This window comes from Musca autumnalis, unplaced genomic scaffold (genome assembly GCF_047663935.1).
Source record: "Musca autumnalis isolate F117 unplaced genomic scaffold, ASM4766393v1 scaffold_4, whole genome shotgun sequence".
NCBI classification, from domain to species: domain Eukaryota; kingdom Metazoa; phylum Arthropoda; class Insecta; order Diptera; family Muscidae; genus Musca; species Musca autumnalis.
The window spans coordinates 155,437,752-155,451,969 of record NW_027411977.1 but is presented as its reverse complement, the minus strand read 5'-3'; the positions used below and the strand labels follow the sequence as shown (position 1 = coordinate 155,451,969).

The 14,218-nt window shown below is 30.8% G+C and overlaps 1 protein-coding gene across 9 annotated transcripts in view; it reads left to right on the top strand.

Moving 5' to 3' along the window:
* LOC141402457 (uncharacterized) overlaps window positions 1-14,218 on the top strand; it is a 130,714-nt gene that overhangs the window by 66,744 nt on the left and 49,752 nt on the right. Inside the window, exons 1-2 of one of the 9 annotated variants that reach the window (XM_073983767.1) lie at window positions 4,753-4,835; window positions 5,058-5,629. The exons of 4 other annotated variants lie outside the window; for them this stretch is intronic. The gene's annotated coding sequence lies outside the window, so the exon portion shown is untranslated. Of the gene's footprint in view, window positions 1-4,620; window positions 4,836-4,871; window positions 5,630-14,218 lie in introns of those variants that run through there. 4 more of the 9 variants (XM_073983765.1, XM_073983773.1, XM_073983768.1 and 1 more) reach the window with 4 other exon arrangements.

The following is a 14,218-nucleotide window of genomic DNA, read 5'->3' as shown; positions in this document are numbered from 1 at the left end:
CTAGGTATTTAAATTCTTCGACTATTGCCAGATTTGTTGTACATTTTTCTTGATGTGTTTCTGAAGAGCATCCGTGAAGACAGTCATTGTCATGAAAGACAATTTGAATATTGTGCTTTGGAACGTTTCTTGGCCTGATGTGCATTATTTTAGTTTTGTTTGGATTTATTATGAGGCCATAATCGTGGCACCATTTAGTTATGATGTTAAACTCCTGCTGCATAGTTAAAGTTGCTTCGTTTACATCTTTATGTGATACTACTATCGCTGTATCATCAGCATAAGTAAATGACGTACTGTTATGTAGGTTTAATGTCATTTCGTTGGTATAAATTAAGTACAATATTGGACCCAATGTTGATCCCTGCGGAACTCCGTATGTTGTGGGTAATTGTAGACTGTTTGTTGAATCAATTTTTACGCTAAAAGATCTGATCTAGTCTTGGAACCATTTTAGGCAATTTCCTCTTATCCCTGTCTTCTCAAGTAAGTTCACTATCTTTTTGTGACATATTGTGTCGAAGGCCTTGCTGAAGTCTATGAAGAGAGCGATGCAACTCTTTTGTTTACTAGGTTTGAGAAGTGACCTAGTAGTTGGTTGATGTTTTTGTTTTTTTGGAAACCATATTGGTTCCTGTTAATTATTTTATATTTTGTTAAAAAGCTTGTCAGCCTTCTCACTATAACCTCTTCCAAAACTTTTTCTAATATTGGGAGTATTGAGATAGGTCTGTAATTTGCATAATCAACTTTACTGTCTCCTTTGTGTATAGGTCGGATTACTGACTGTTTCAACATTATTATTATTATTATTATTATTATTATTATTATTATTATTATTATTATTATTATTATTATTATTATTATTATTATTATTATTATTATTATTATTATTATTATTATTATTATTATTATTATTATTATTATTATTATTATTATTATTATTATTATTATTATTATTATTATTATTATTATTATTATTATTATTATTATTATTATTATTATTATTATTATTATTATTATTATTATTATTATTATTATTATTATTATTATTATTATTATTATTATTATTATTATTATTATTATTATTATTATTATTATTATTATTATTATTATTATTATTATTATTATTATTATTATTATTATTATTATTATTATTATTATTATTATTATTATTATTATTATTATTATTATTATTATTATTATTATTATTATTATTATTATTATTATTATTATTATTATTATTATTATTATTATTATTATTATTATTATTATTATTATTATTATTATTATTATTATTATTATTATTATTATTATTTGACGGATCATGAAAACATTGATCCACCCTCGTATTTTAAAAATTTACCGGTATTCCCGGGTATGGCGATTTTGGCGATAAAAACCGGGAAAACCCAAAACCCAACTACTAAAGCAACATGACTTTAAAATTGATGTCGTACAGTGTAAATTTAAATACGGCTAATTTCAGAGGACAGTTTTATTAGACCAAAGTCGTAGCCATAGCCGTATCATGATTTTATTGACTATATTTATAAGTTATATGTTACGTTAACCTACATGCTCTTTTTCCATATTATTATTTGTAGTAACAGAACAAAAATCTGGTTTATCTAATTCTACTACAGTCAACTTTGCCTATTTTGGCATCCAGTCATGGATATACACATACATAAATTAAATATTTCCCATCTTTATACATCACATGTGGGGGTATTACCAGCAAACAATAAATGAAAGAAACACGCGTGTGAGTGTTAGAATTGTAGGCAACATTTTATGTGGCCGCTTGTGTTCGGTGCCGCGTTTAGCTGTTGAACTGACATTTTTTCATCTCTACATCAAGTATCAAGTAAACATAGAACTCTGTTTAACAGTAGACGAAAAAAGTATGTTAACACACAATCAAAATTCTATTAAATAATTTCTACATTTCTTCAACTCTGTCAATTTAAAGAAGAACGAAGTCTGATCAAAAAGTAAATAATAAGTTACGAATATTAGATTTTCGCATTTTTCTGTTACGTTGTGTGTGTGTCTGTTATAAATATTTTTGTAATATCAGCTATTTTGTATTGTCAGATAGTTTTTGACAGATAAAAAGGTTAGTTTTTGTTTTGTTAGTCGTAATTTTTTTTCCTAAATTTGCAAAATTTTTAGCAAAAACAAAGTCGCATTGACATCGCTCAGAAGCTGAGATGAATCCTGGGTGTATTGCTATGACATTAAAATAAAGGCCTAATCATCCCACTGGAAACGTCCAGATGAGCCAAGGGTGTAAGGTAGTTATTGATGAATAAATGAATACTTTTTGATCGGATCATAACGGTTATTTTTTGATCAAACCTCGTATATGCATGAACCTACTTTTAGTCAACATTCATTTCGATTTCATTTTTGCGTGACAGGGAATCAGATTTCTTTTTTTTGTTTTTTTTTGCTCCGAATAGTTTATGCAGTGGTCGTCAAATAAACTTTACACATCTCAATTTTTTTATTTGTATAATTACACCGACATAGGGATATTGTACATATAAGATATAATTGTAACTGTTTTTTAAGTGTTTAGTGGTGAATTAAAATCCAAAAAATATAAGGCCCTTCCATAGTTTCATTAGTGAATAAATGAAGATTACCAAAATAACCTAACATTTTGTTGTTTACAAAGTTTACACTTTTACCAAACGCAAGATTTTTTATTTCTTCAACAAAATGAAGGGATATTATTTTTATATTCTTTTTATTACATTCGAGTCTTAAATCAACAAGTTTGTTGGTGGAATGCTGTTATATTTCTCCCATTTCAAATAATATGAAGTCTTTTATGGGTTCAGGGATATAAGAACAATATCTTCCACTCATATTGATACGATATTAAATACCCTAGTATAGAGAAATGGGGCTAATACCAAAGGTGCATGTAACAGCTGTGTTCCTTTACTTACCTGAGGTTACCATTTTTACCATTTTTAACCTGCAAAGCGTTCCTTAACCCCAAAAAGTGGTAAAACTTGCAGCAATTTTTAAGAGAGTGAGAGAGCACATATGCCTTTCTCTTCTTCCACAGGTTACCAGCAAAATTTCTGCAGGTAAAAAATGGTAGAACTGATTTTTCGACGTTTGTTTGACGATTATTTCACAATGAAGAAAAAAATGGACGAAAAACAAAAAAAAAAGTCGAACGCTGACAAAACTAAATTAAAAACTGTGAAATAAAAGACGAAAATTGATTTTTTATGTTTCTTTTTGACATTGCTACCAGATCTACCATTTTTCCGCTTCTTTACTTTTCTGGTAAAAATGTTGATGAGAGCAATTTTGAGAAATTTTTACACATTTCTCTTTTACCACTTTTACCATTAAAAAAGTAAAGGAACAAAGCTAATATATGTGCAGGGTTCTGAAGAGTTCCGAAATTCACCAAAATACTCGTTGATTCCAAAACCATTCAGTATTTACAGAAAATTAAATTATGGCATATTTTATGCAAAAATTTACCGAAAGCGGTACTATGGAACCAATGGGGGAAATCTCACCGGATTACTCCAAAATACTCGTTAATTTATGTGATTGAAAGAATTTCAAAAGCTAAAATATGACTTTATTCTGTTAAAGAAATAAAAAATTCAGTACGTTTGACAAAAGTGTAAACATTATTTTGACGCGTAAAATTTTGAGTTATCTAGGTAATCTTCATTTATTTCCTAATGACAGTTTGTAAGGGCCTAATATATTCTAGATTTTAATTCGCCACTAAATACTTAAAAGAAGTTACATTTATATCTTGTATGTATAATATCCCTATATCGGTGTAATAATGCTATTAAAAAATTGTTGGGAGGTGTAAAGTTTATTTTGACGCTCACTGTAAAATTTTTAGTGGCGTAATGCAGCAGGGTGTTCTCAGCTTCCCAGTTATTGTTGTTTGAAACCTAATAGAAACTCAATTGAAGATACTACTGGTAAACTTCGACCATAAGTGTATGTATGCAAATGTAAATGTTTTTTTGTATACGATTTTTGAAGCTTTACTTCACGCATTCTAGTAAAACTACTTTTATTGATAATAAGATTTTAATAAGAAAAAATCAATAATTTGTTTACCTTCGTCTTCCTCATATTCAAAAATTTTGTATCTAATTTTCTGTCTGCAGGCAATTTTCCAAATAACATTCATTCCATAAAACTTTGGCAAGTGAAACACGTAGTCGCTTTAATGCAATGTAATTCATGTTCTTTTATATTAAAGGGACGTTGTTAAGTTAGTTGACAAACAAACAAAAATACCATTCTTATGGTAAGGAGATGCAGGCAGGTTGGGGGGTGATGAGGTTAGAAATTAATGAGAAAAAATTAACAATGTAACTTTGCTCAGTTAGTCTGCAGTAGCGGTAAAAATTCAACTTTTGTTGTGTTTTGGCTTTTCCGCCTGGTTTGTTCCGACTACTCCCTTTCACAGCACCCCGACCCGCATAACATACCATATGGTATGTACATACGTACATACATACATACATACGTATGTGTGGATCATTGTTCATGAGCAAATAGCTTGGCCTTAATAGAGACAAGCTTTAATGTAAGCCAAGCTTTTATCGGGCTTGCACAAAGCACATATACATCCACATCCAAAGCGCAATGCTTGCGTACGTGCTTTGTACGACGATGACGAGTATTCCAAGTCGGTCTTCGTTGGCTATTCACAAATTCAAGTGAGACAAGCGATTTTAGTTTACATTCGTGCGCGGTCCGAAGCGTATTTAGCTACCTTTTCTCCATTTTAAAGTCGTGTTGTGCTGCTAAACTAACGAATGATGGTAGTTTTTCTTCAATATTTATTTTCGATTTCGTTACAAAGCAAAATGCAAAAAATCAAAGCAAGGGAATAAAAAAGTGCAATGGTTGTTGATTTTGCAATTGTGAATTGTGAGATTGAATGTTGCAAAATTAGAAAGTCAACACAACTCATTGGATTTGTTTGTGTAAATGTGATGTGCTTTTTATCTCTGACCCCATTGGATTATTAATTAATTCAACAGCAGCAGTGTTATACATACCCCTCAACTCTATGTAGGCTCTATGAGGGCTGGGGGAGAGAGTAGACATATAACCTTCATGACTGCTTTGGAGTGCTGTTTAGCAGAAGACCCACCCTCAGTGTGGATCGATGAATGAACTGCGGCCAATATTAAAAAATGTCACAATAACGTCATGGAAATTTAACTTGCCTTTCTCCACCATGTACCAACCACCAAATATGAAATACAAATCAACAACAATAATAACACGACATCAGCAAATAAAAAAAATCGTCGCCATTCGCCAACCGAAACTAAATCCAATACAAATATACCTAAATAAAATAGCAACAACAATAAGCAAACCATTCAAAAATACATACATACTTATGTATGTATATTAAGTGAATTAAAACAATAAGTTCAAATTGTTAATAAGAAGAAGAAAATAAAGAGATGAAAAAAGGAAATGAAATGAAGAAAAAGAAAATACAACACAATTGTTGATGTGTTGCTATATGTGTTACTATTGTCTTAATTGTGTACTATGTTGTTATGATTGTTGTGTTCCCACATCAAAGAAAAAATTAATTGTAAGACATTCGCCACACTCACACATATGTACCTATTTACCAGTATATCCAAACAGTACAATGTGACGAAAACAAAACCGAAAAAACGCAAAATAAATACAAAAACAACTTTACTCCAACTAACACTCTCGTTGACTGACCAACTCGCTGACACAATGTACAACAATTGAGTATAGACGGACTCCCAATACCACTTTTGTTATTACTCATTTTGTTTTTAGTTTATTTTGTTCATTTTGTGCATTATAAAATTTTAAGTTTTTTCATTCCTTTCATTTGTCGTCGTCATCGTAGTACGTGTCTCTTTTATTTATTTTTATCGTTTACTTTGTGCTTCCCCTCACGCATTGTATAAAAATGCAATTTAAAAAGAATCCCTAGGTATAATTTGTAAAAATAAAGGTCGATGTTTAAAATGGACTAAAGGAAAAATATTACTCTTATATGTACATACATATGTACATAACACATACAAACAAACACAAAACATATAAATTCGTACTAGTTTTCCATATATAACACGATATGTGTCTGTGTCTGAAATGCATTCTTCTTCCTACAAATCCAATATATAGTTAGTCAACAAATATATTGCAAAGATCAAAACTGTAAAATATTTCATATTCAGGTATGTGATGGAAATCGATTTCGAGCGCAAAACGAGTCAAAAACGACTGTAGATAAATGTATATGCGAAATTATGTCAGTTAATTGAAACTCCAAACTTTTCCTATAGTCCTGCTTGGTAATCCCATTTTTTCAATGTTCACAAATACTATGGTAAGTTTTATTCCTACGTCATTAGTAATTGCTCCTCTATATCAGAAGATTTGTTTTTGATTGTCTACTAAAGTTTTGACAAGTTGATGGTGGCTCAGAACGCTAAGACGCCGGCAACCTTGACACTCAGTTGTCGGAGACCCAGGTTCGAATCCCAGCCTGGCTCATGCTGAAATTATTTTTTATTTTTGCCTTATTAAGGCGAAGGTCATTTATAGTGATATTTAATTAATTCTCTTTCGAGTTTTTTGTTTGTGGGAATTTAATGAAATTTAAACAACGTGGAATTGAAATTCGATGCGGTTCCCATCACATCTAAAAACAATTCACTCGTTTTGGGCAAATCGTTTTCATTGCAAATCGATTCGAAATTAGTCACATACCTGATTAATTATTCGTTTACGGCAACGAATTATGTAAAAAAACTAGACGGTGTTTTGTGCAAATCTCTTGCTTTTAGTCCTCAAAACAATATTCCTTCAAAATATACAAAGTATATTTGCGATTTATAACAAATACTGACTAAAATATGATTTAACTATTACTTTGAGGTGTCAATAAAAGAATTGCAAAAATTACGAAATCCATGGTTTCTTGGAGAATTACCAAAGTTGTGTTCCTTAATGATTTGCCTATCCACTTTCGACATTCATTGGAGATTTAATGAGCTTAGTTAAACCAAAATTAAGCCTCTGCAGGTTACACTCTTAGTGTACTGGTTCCCCAATTTTTAGTAAATCTTGATTTTTTGTTGGATGATCTTCTTTGATTTCTTAAAATGGACTCAAAAATGTTATAAGGGTTTATACAGCAGTTTTCACTTAGCTGCGTTTTGGCTTTAGCTGCCCAATTTCATTTTTCTTGCGTAGAACAAATATGCTATTTTATATCTCAATTATTTAAGATAACTGCATTTTTGGCTTACATGCACAAACATGTCTGCAATATTGCAATGTAAAGGTAAGCGAAAACTACTGTATCTGGATTTTGGCCCGAGGTATTTGTTTATCAGTTTAGTGTTGTTATATTACATCAGAAATCTACACAAATAAGAATATGTCATGACCTGGCCTTTGGAATGATGGTAGTTGAACTTGTTTGAGCTTTCAAATATATCCTAATGATATCAGTGGGGATATCTTCCCAATCATTATTATGTCCGTGACCCCGATTTCGCAGTACCTACAAATTGGGTAATTCAGCTTTTCCATTAGCGGTTTAATGCCTACATTTGATGGGGTTTACTGGATTGGGCACACTTTTTGTGATTTGTTATGATAGTAGAGGATAATATATATCTATTTAGTAAAAATTAAGTCATTCCATTGAGAGAGGAAGTAGTTCTATGTTGTTGGTCGTTTCAAAATACCGCCCTGAGGGACCTATTTTTTACTATACTTTCTAGAGGTATTTTGATGTTTTCAAATGGAAAATCAGACTGTTTTGCATTGGTCCATTTTCCGACAATACATATTGAGTTAAATATGTATTCTTTGCATACTTGTCTGTGGCCGATTCGTCATTGTTTATTGTTAATATGTGTTTTTTTTTTCTGTCTGAGACCCCCATGATGGCTTTTTCATTACATTTAATACTTTTAGATCATTATTAGCCGCAAAAGTTATAAAAATGCATAATGACTACAGAAATTTGAAACGATGATTAGTTTTATAGTACTGCTTTTCCCTTTGCAATTCTTTTATTGTCACCCCCAAGTAGTAGATAATTCATATTTTATTTTGTTATAAATCGCAAAAAATCTTTTATATTTCGACGAATATTGTTTTGAGGACCAACAACAAGAGATTTGCACAAAATACCGTACAGTCTTTACATAAGTTGTTGCCACAAACGATTAATTAATATGATTTTTTTACAATTTTGGTCTTTGCAATACATTTGTTGACTAACTATTTTCTTGTTAGAAATTCGGTACAAAAAAATCGTATAGTTTTTACAGATTTTGTTGCCATAAACGAACAATTAATATGAAATTTTTTCTTGTTGAAAATTCGGTATTTTATAAAATTTACAATTAGAGTTATACTAATTTCTATTATCCATCATGACCGACTTGAAAACAGAAATTTGTGGAATTGATATTGCGGCAAGACACCTTCAATAAGTAAATAAAAATATTGCAGCCATGTTCAACATCCGTATACGCTGTGTTGTCCTTTGTTGTCGATATTTATACCCTACACCACACTGTGGAAAGGGGCACAACATTTATTTATTTATTTCAAATATTTATTATAATAAAAAATTGCAATAAAATTATATAAAAAATAGCACTATCATCTAAGGCTATCGGCTAACTCACAACATAAATAACGAGATAGGCCCATAGGTTCTTTTAGGGATAGACATGGAATCACTTTGAGTCAATTTATATATATATATATATATATATATATATATATATATATATATACAGTTGCGTTCAAAATAATAGGAGCGCCCATACAAAAAAAGAAAATTGTCAAAAAATATGGGTGAAATTACCCATGTTGGTTTATTTTGAATTTGTTTAACATTGTTGACATCCCAACAGTTAATTCATCAGCAAAAATGTGGCAATCTGTTTTAAATTATTTACTGTTTACACCAACATTATAAATCGTGTTTAAAGTTTTTGTTCAAAAAAATAGGAGTGTGGAAGAAAAATGACGATAAAAATAGTTTTAGTTGAATTTAGGATCAAAATTTTCAATATTTTAGTTAACAGTAGTAAATCCAATAGATTTTATGACATTTGAATGCTGTTTGAAAACAAAAGTCCTTTGGAGGTAGCGAAAAAACAAGCGATTGCCTTGGCAGAAATTTGTTCCATAAATTGAGCACTTATTGGGCAACTCAATGAATTTTGTAGACAAAAGTTTAACGATTAGATTTGTTTGATGCTATGGATGTTATCTCTAACAATATATAATGATTGGTATCCTATAAATTTGTGTATTTTGATCCTTGAGCAAAGTTTAAGACAGTTTACATTAGTCCTTAAGGTAAGGATCGGCCAAAAAGGCGTATCTATAAGGAATTTATTCACCAACCAAATAATATTTGGAAGTTTTTAGGATGCTAAACTTGTGTATGCAATCAATTTTGCTTTTATTCAAAAAATGTTTAAATCGTGAACGGTTGAAATGTACTTTGAACCATTTAGTGATATGCAGGCTGGGATTGCACTATGGTTGGTATACGCCGTAATATATTTTTCAATATAAACTTACGTTTTTCACTCAAAAATACTTTATTTAGGTTAGCTTCATTAGAAAATTGTTTATTATACGATCCAAAACCTAATAAAAATAATCTTAGGCCAACTTCAAAAGTTTGTCCTTAAAGTTTCCTTATCAACAAAGCGTTTTGAAAAATGTCTCATATGTGCCAATCATCCAATTATTTAAAAATTAACCATATAATGAATTCTGCGTGCAGTTAAGATGCTAAGGACCTCAAAACATCACTTGACCGAGAAATTAATGCCTTATAGATACGCTTTTTTAACCGATCCTTACGTAAAGAGTTAATGGAAACCGGCTTTAACTTGGCTCAAGGGTCAAAATACACGAATTTCCGGGATACCGATCATTATATATTGTTCGAGATAACAGCCAGAGCATCAAAAAACTCTAATCACTAATTCTGTCTACAAAATCCATTGAGTTACCCAATAAGTGCTCAATTTATGGAAAAAATCGCTGCATGGACAATAACCTGTTTTTAGGCTACTCCAAAAGAACTTTTGTTTACAAACAGCCATCAAATCTCATAAAATCTATTGGATTCACTACTGTCAACTAAAATATAGACAATTTTGATTTTAAACTCAACTAAAAATATTTTTATTGTCCTTTTTCTTCCGCACTCCTATTTTTTTGAACAACAAATTTGAAGGCGATTTATAATGTTGGTGTAAACAGTAAATATTTTAAAACAGATTGACACATTTCTGCTGATGAATTAACTGTTGGGATGTCAACAATGTTAAAGAAATTCAAAATAAGCCAAAATGGGTAAGTTTAACCATGTTTATTCGACAATTCCCTTGGTGTGAATGAGCACTCCTATTATTTTGAACACAGCTGTATATATATACTAGCTGAACCCGGTGCGCTTTGCTGCCCGACTACGATAAAATATAATGGAATGCCATAATTACATTAAGGTTTTTAATATTTTAACGAATAAATATAGGAGATATGAAGGCGTTATATACCTATTCAGGGTTGTTATGGAGCAACTATGGTATTTTTGTATGTTTCAGGAGGTAACACTCCTCCGATAGCATTTCTGCCTATAAGTATTACAAATGATTTAGATATATCATCATAAAACATATATCTTAAGAAGTCTCTCGAAGATATGATACTTAATACCTGTAGCCTTGGTCAATTCCTTCCAAACTATAAGTACTGTTGTAAATAATGATGACTTCTACTGACCGCTAAGTCTTCAAATTTTCATTGAAATTGAACATACGTAACAAAAACATGAAATCGACCGAAAATATATATGGGTGCTATATTACTATATGAACCGATCTCGATATAATTTGTCAAATTTATTTTTAGACCAAATCCCGTCTCACATTCCAAATTTCATTGAATTTGAATATACATAGCGTGTTTTGTGCATAAAACACAGGAAATCGTCCGAAAATATATATGAGAGCTATATGCAAATCTTAACCGATTTGGATATAATTTCGCACATTTATGTCTAGACCAAATTCCGTTACACATTCCAAATTTCAGCGACATTGGGCACATATGGCGTGTTTGAAGCATCAGATATAGAAAATCGGCCGAAAATACATGTAGGAGCAATATCCAATTTTGAACCGATTTCGATATGATTTGGCACATTTATGTCTAGACCAAATTCCGTTACGCATTCCATTTTCACCAAAATTGGACATATATAGCGACTTTGGTGCATAAATTACAGGAAATCGGCCGAAAATATGTAAGGAGCTGTATCCAAATCTGAACCGATTTGAATATTATTTGGTAAATTTATTTCTGCATCAAATTCCGCCACACAAACAAAATTTGGAGATTGTATCTGTAACAGTTCTAAAGATATTTGCATACAAAATCTACATTTTTTGGAGGTACCTCCGGTTTTGATGCTATATCTCCAGATCAATGCGAAATTTCAAAAAATGATATAGGCTATTTTCATTCCAGGCCATGTAGCAATGTACCCTAAAAATTTCAGTAAGATCGGTTCAGCGGTTTTCGAGTCTATAAGGCACAAACAAACCAACAAACGTACAAACAAATTTAAATTATATATATATAGATTCCGTCACACATTCCAAATTTCATTGAAATCGGGCTCATATAGCGTGTTTGTGCATCAAATACCTCAAATCGGTCAAAAATATATATGGAAGCTATATTCAAATCTTAACCGATTTCGATATATTTTGGAACATTTATTTATAGGCCAAATTCCGTCACACATTCCAAATTTTATTGAAATCGGGCACATATAACGGGTTTCGTGCATCAAATACCTCAAATCGGTCAAAACTATATATGGGAGCTATATCCAAATTTGAACCGATTTCGATATATTTTGGAACATTTATTTATAGGCCAAATTCCGTCACACATTTCAAATTTCATTGAAATCGGGCACATATAACGTGTTTGGTGCATCAAATACCTCAAATCGGTTAAAACTATATATGGGAGCTATATCCAAATATGAACCGATTTCGATATATTTTGGCACATTTATTTATAGTTCAAATTTCGTCACACATTATAAATTTCATTGAAATCGGACATATATAGCGTTTTTGATGCATCAAATACTTGAAATCGGACGAAAATATATATGGGAGTTATATCCAAATCTGAACCGATTTCGATATTTTTTGGCACATTTAGTGATGGGCCGAATTCCGTCACACATTCCAAATTTTATTGGAATCGGGCATATATAGCGTGTTTAGTATTAGTACATCAAATACTTAAAATCGTACGAAAATCCATATGGGAGTTATATCCAAAACTGAACCGATTTCGATATATTTTGGCGCATTTAGTTATAGGCCAATTCTATCACACATTCCAAATGTCATTGAAATCGGACATATATAGCGTGTTTGGTACATCAAATACTTGAAATCGGACGAAAATATATATGGGAGCTATATCCAAATCTGAACCGATTTCGATATAGTTTGTTACATTTACTTATAGGCCAAATTCCGTCACACATTCCAAATTTCATTAGAATCGGACATATGTAGCGTGTTTGGTACATCAAATACTTGAAATCGGACGAAAATATATATGGGAGCTATATCCAAATCTGAACTTATTTCGATATATTTCGGAACATTTAGTGATAGGCCAAAATTCGTCCCACATTCCAAATTTCATTGAAATCGGACATTTGTAGCGTGTTTGGAATATCAAATACTTGAAATCGGACGAAATTATATATGGGATCTATATCCAAATCTGAACCGATTTCGATATAGTTTGGTACATTTTGTTATGGAAATCGGACATATATAGCGTGTTTGGTACATCAAATACTTGAAATCGGACGAAAATATATATGGGAGCTTTATCCAAATCTGGACCGATTTCGATATATTTTGGCACATTTATTTTTAGGCTAAAATCCATCACACATTTTAAATTTGGAGTCTGTATCTGTAACCGTTCTATAGATATTTGCATACAAAGTTTAAATTTTTTGGAGGTACCTCCGATTCTGATGCTATATCTCCGGATCAGAGCGGAATTTCGAAACTTTTTATGGCCTATGTTACTTTCAGCAAGATCGGTTCAGCGGTTTTTGAGTCTATAAATTTCAAACAAACAAACAAACATACAAACATTTTTCTATTTTATATATATAGATATAGATATATATATATATATATATATATATATATATATATATATATATGTTGCCCCCCTATATTTTAGGCCGATGACATATATTTGATGCACTAAACAAACTTTGGAGCATGTGAAGGAAGCTTGCAAACTTATATTGAAATCGGTATAGATTGGGATATAGCCCAATATACATATCTGTGGTTTTCATACATGACGACATAAGTCGACTTATGTATATTTTGAGTTATTGGTCCCCCGTAGTTGTACTTTTTGAGAGCTTCCCATATAACTTTTTCGTTTTGAAAAAAAAAAATAATATTCCGTTACTAATACATACATATATTGGCAAAATTAAGTAAGTGGGCCTTTTTATAAAATAATTGTCATAAAAAACTTACATATTATGTAAGCATATAAGCAGCAGTAAATCGCAAACATATTCATGAAAAACGCAAGGCGACTTAAGTAATATTGTATGAAAATAACATTTAAATATTTATTGATTCTTTTTCAAGTGAAAACGACGTAAGTTTCGTTGCGTAATGGTACAAATTGTTACAAATTTTAGGGTAACCAGACAGACCTATTATTTGACGATTGCCTGCAAAAACTGAACATTTTTTAAATAACAATTTTTTATTTAAGCTTTTATCAGATACATTTTATTTGTATGAAGATTGGGTAATAATTTGTTAAATAAATTTCACTGAAACCAACAAACAAAACTTAAAAAAGAACGTTTATAAAAATTTAAAAAATGTTATTTCTACCGATTGTTTTTGGCATGCTCTATGAATATGTAAGAAAAAAAACCAGAACAAAATCATCGACATTTTAAAAATATTACAAAAAATAATGTTTTCGTTCTCCTGAAAATTTTGATTTTTAGGCTTATGTCGTTATGTATGAAAACCAAAGATATATTTTCAGTCGA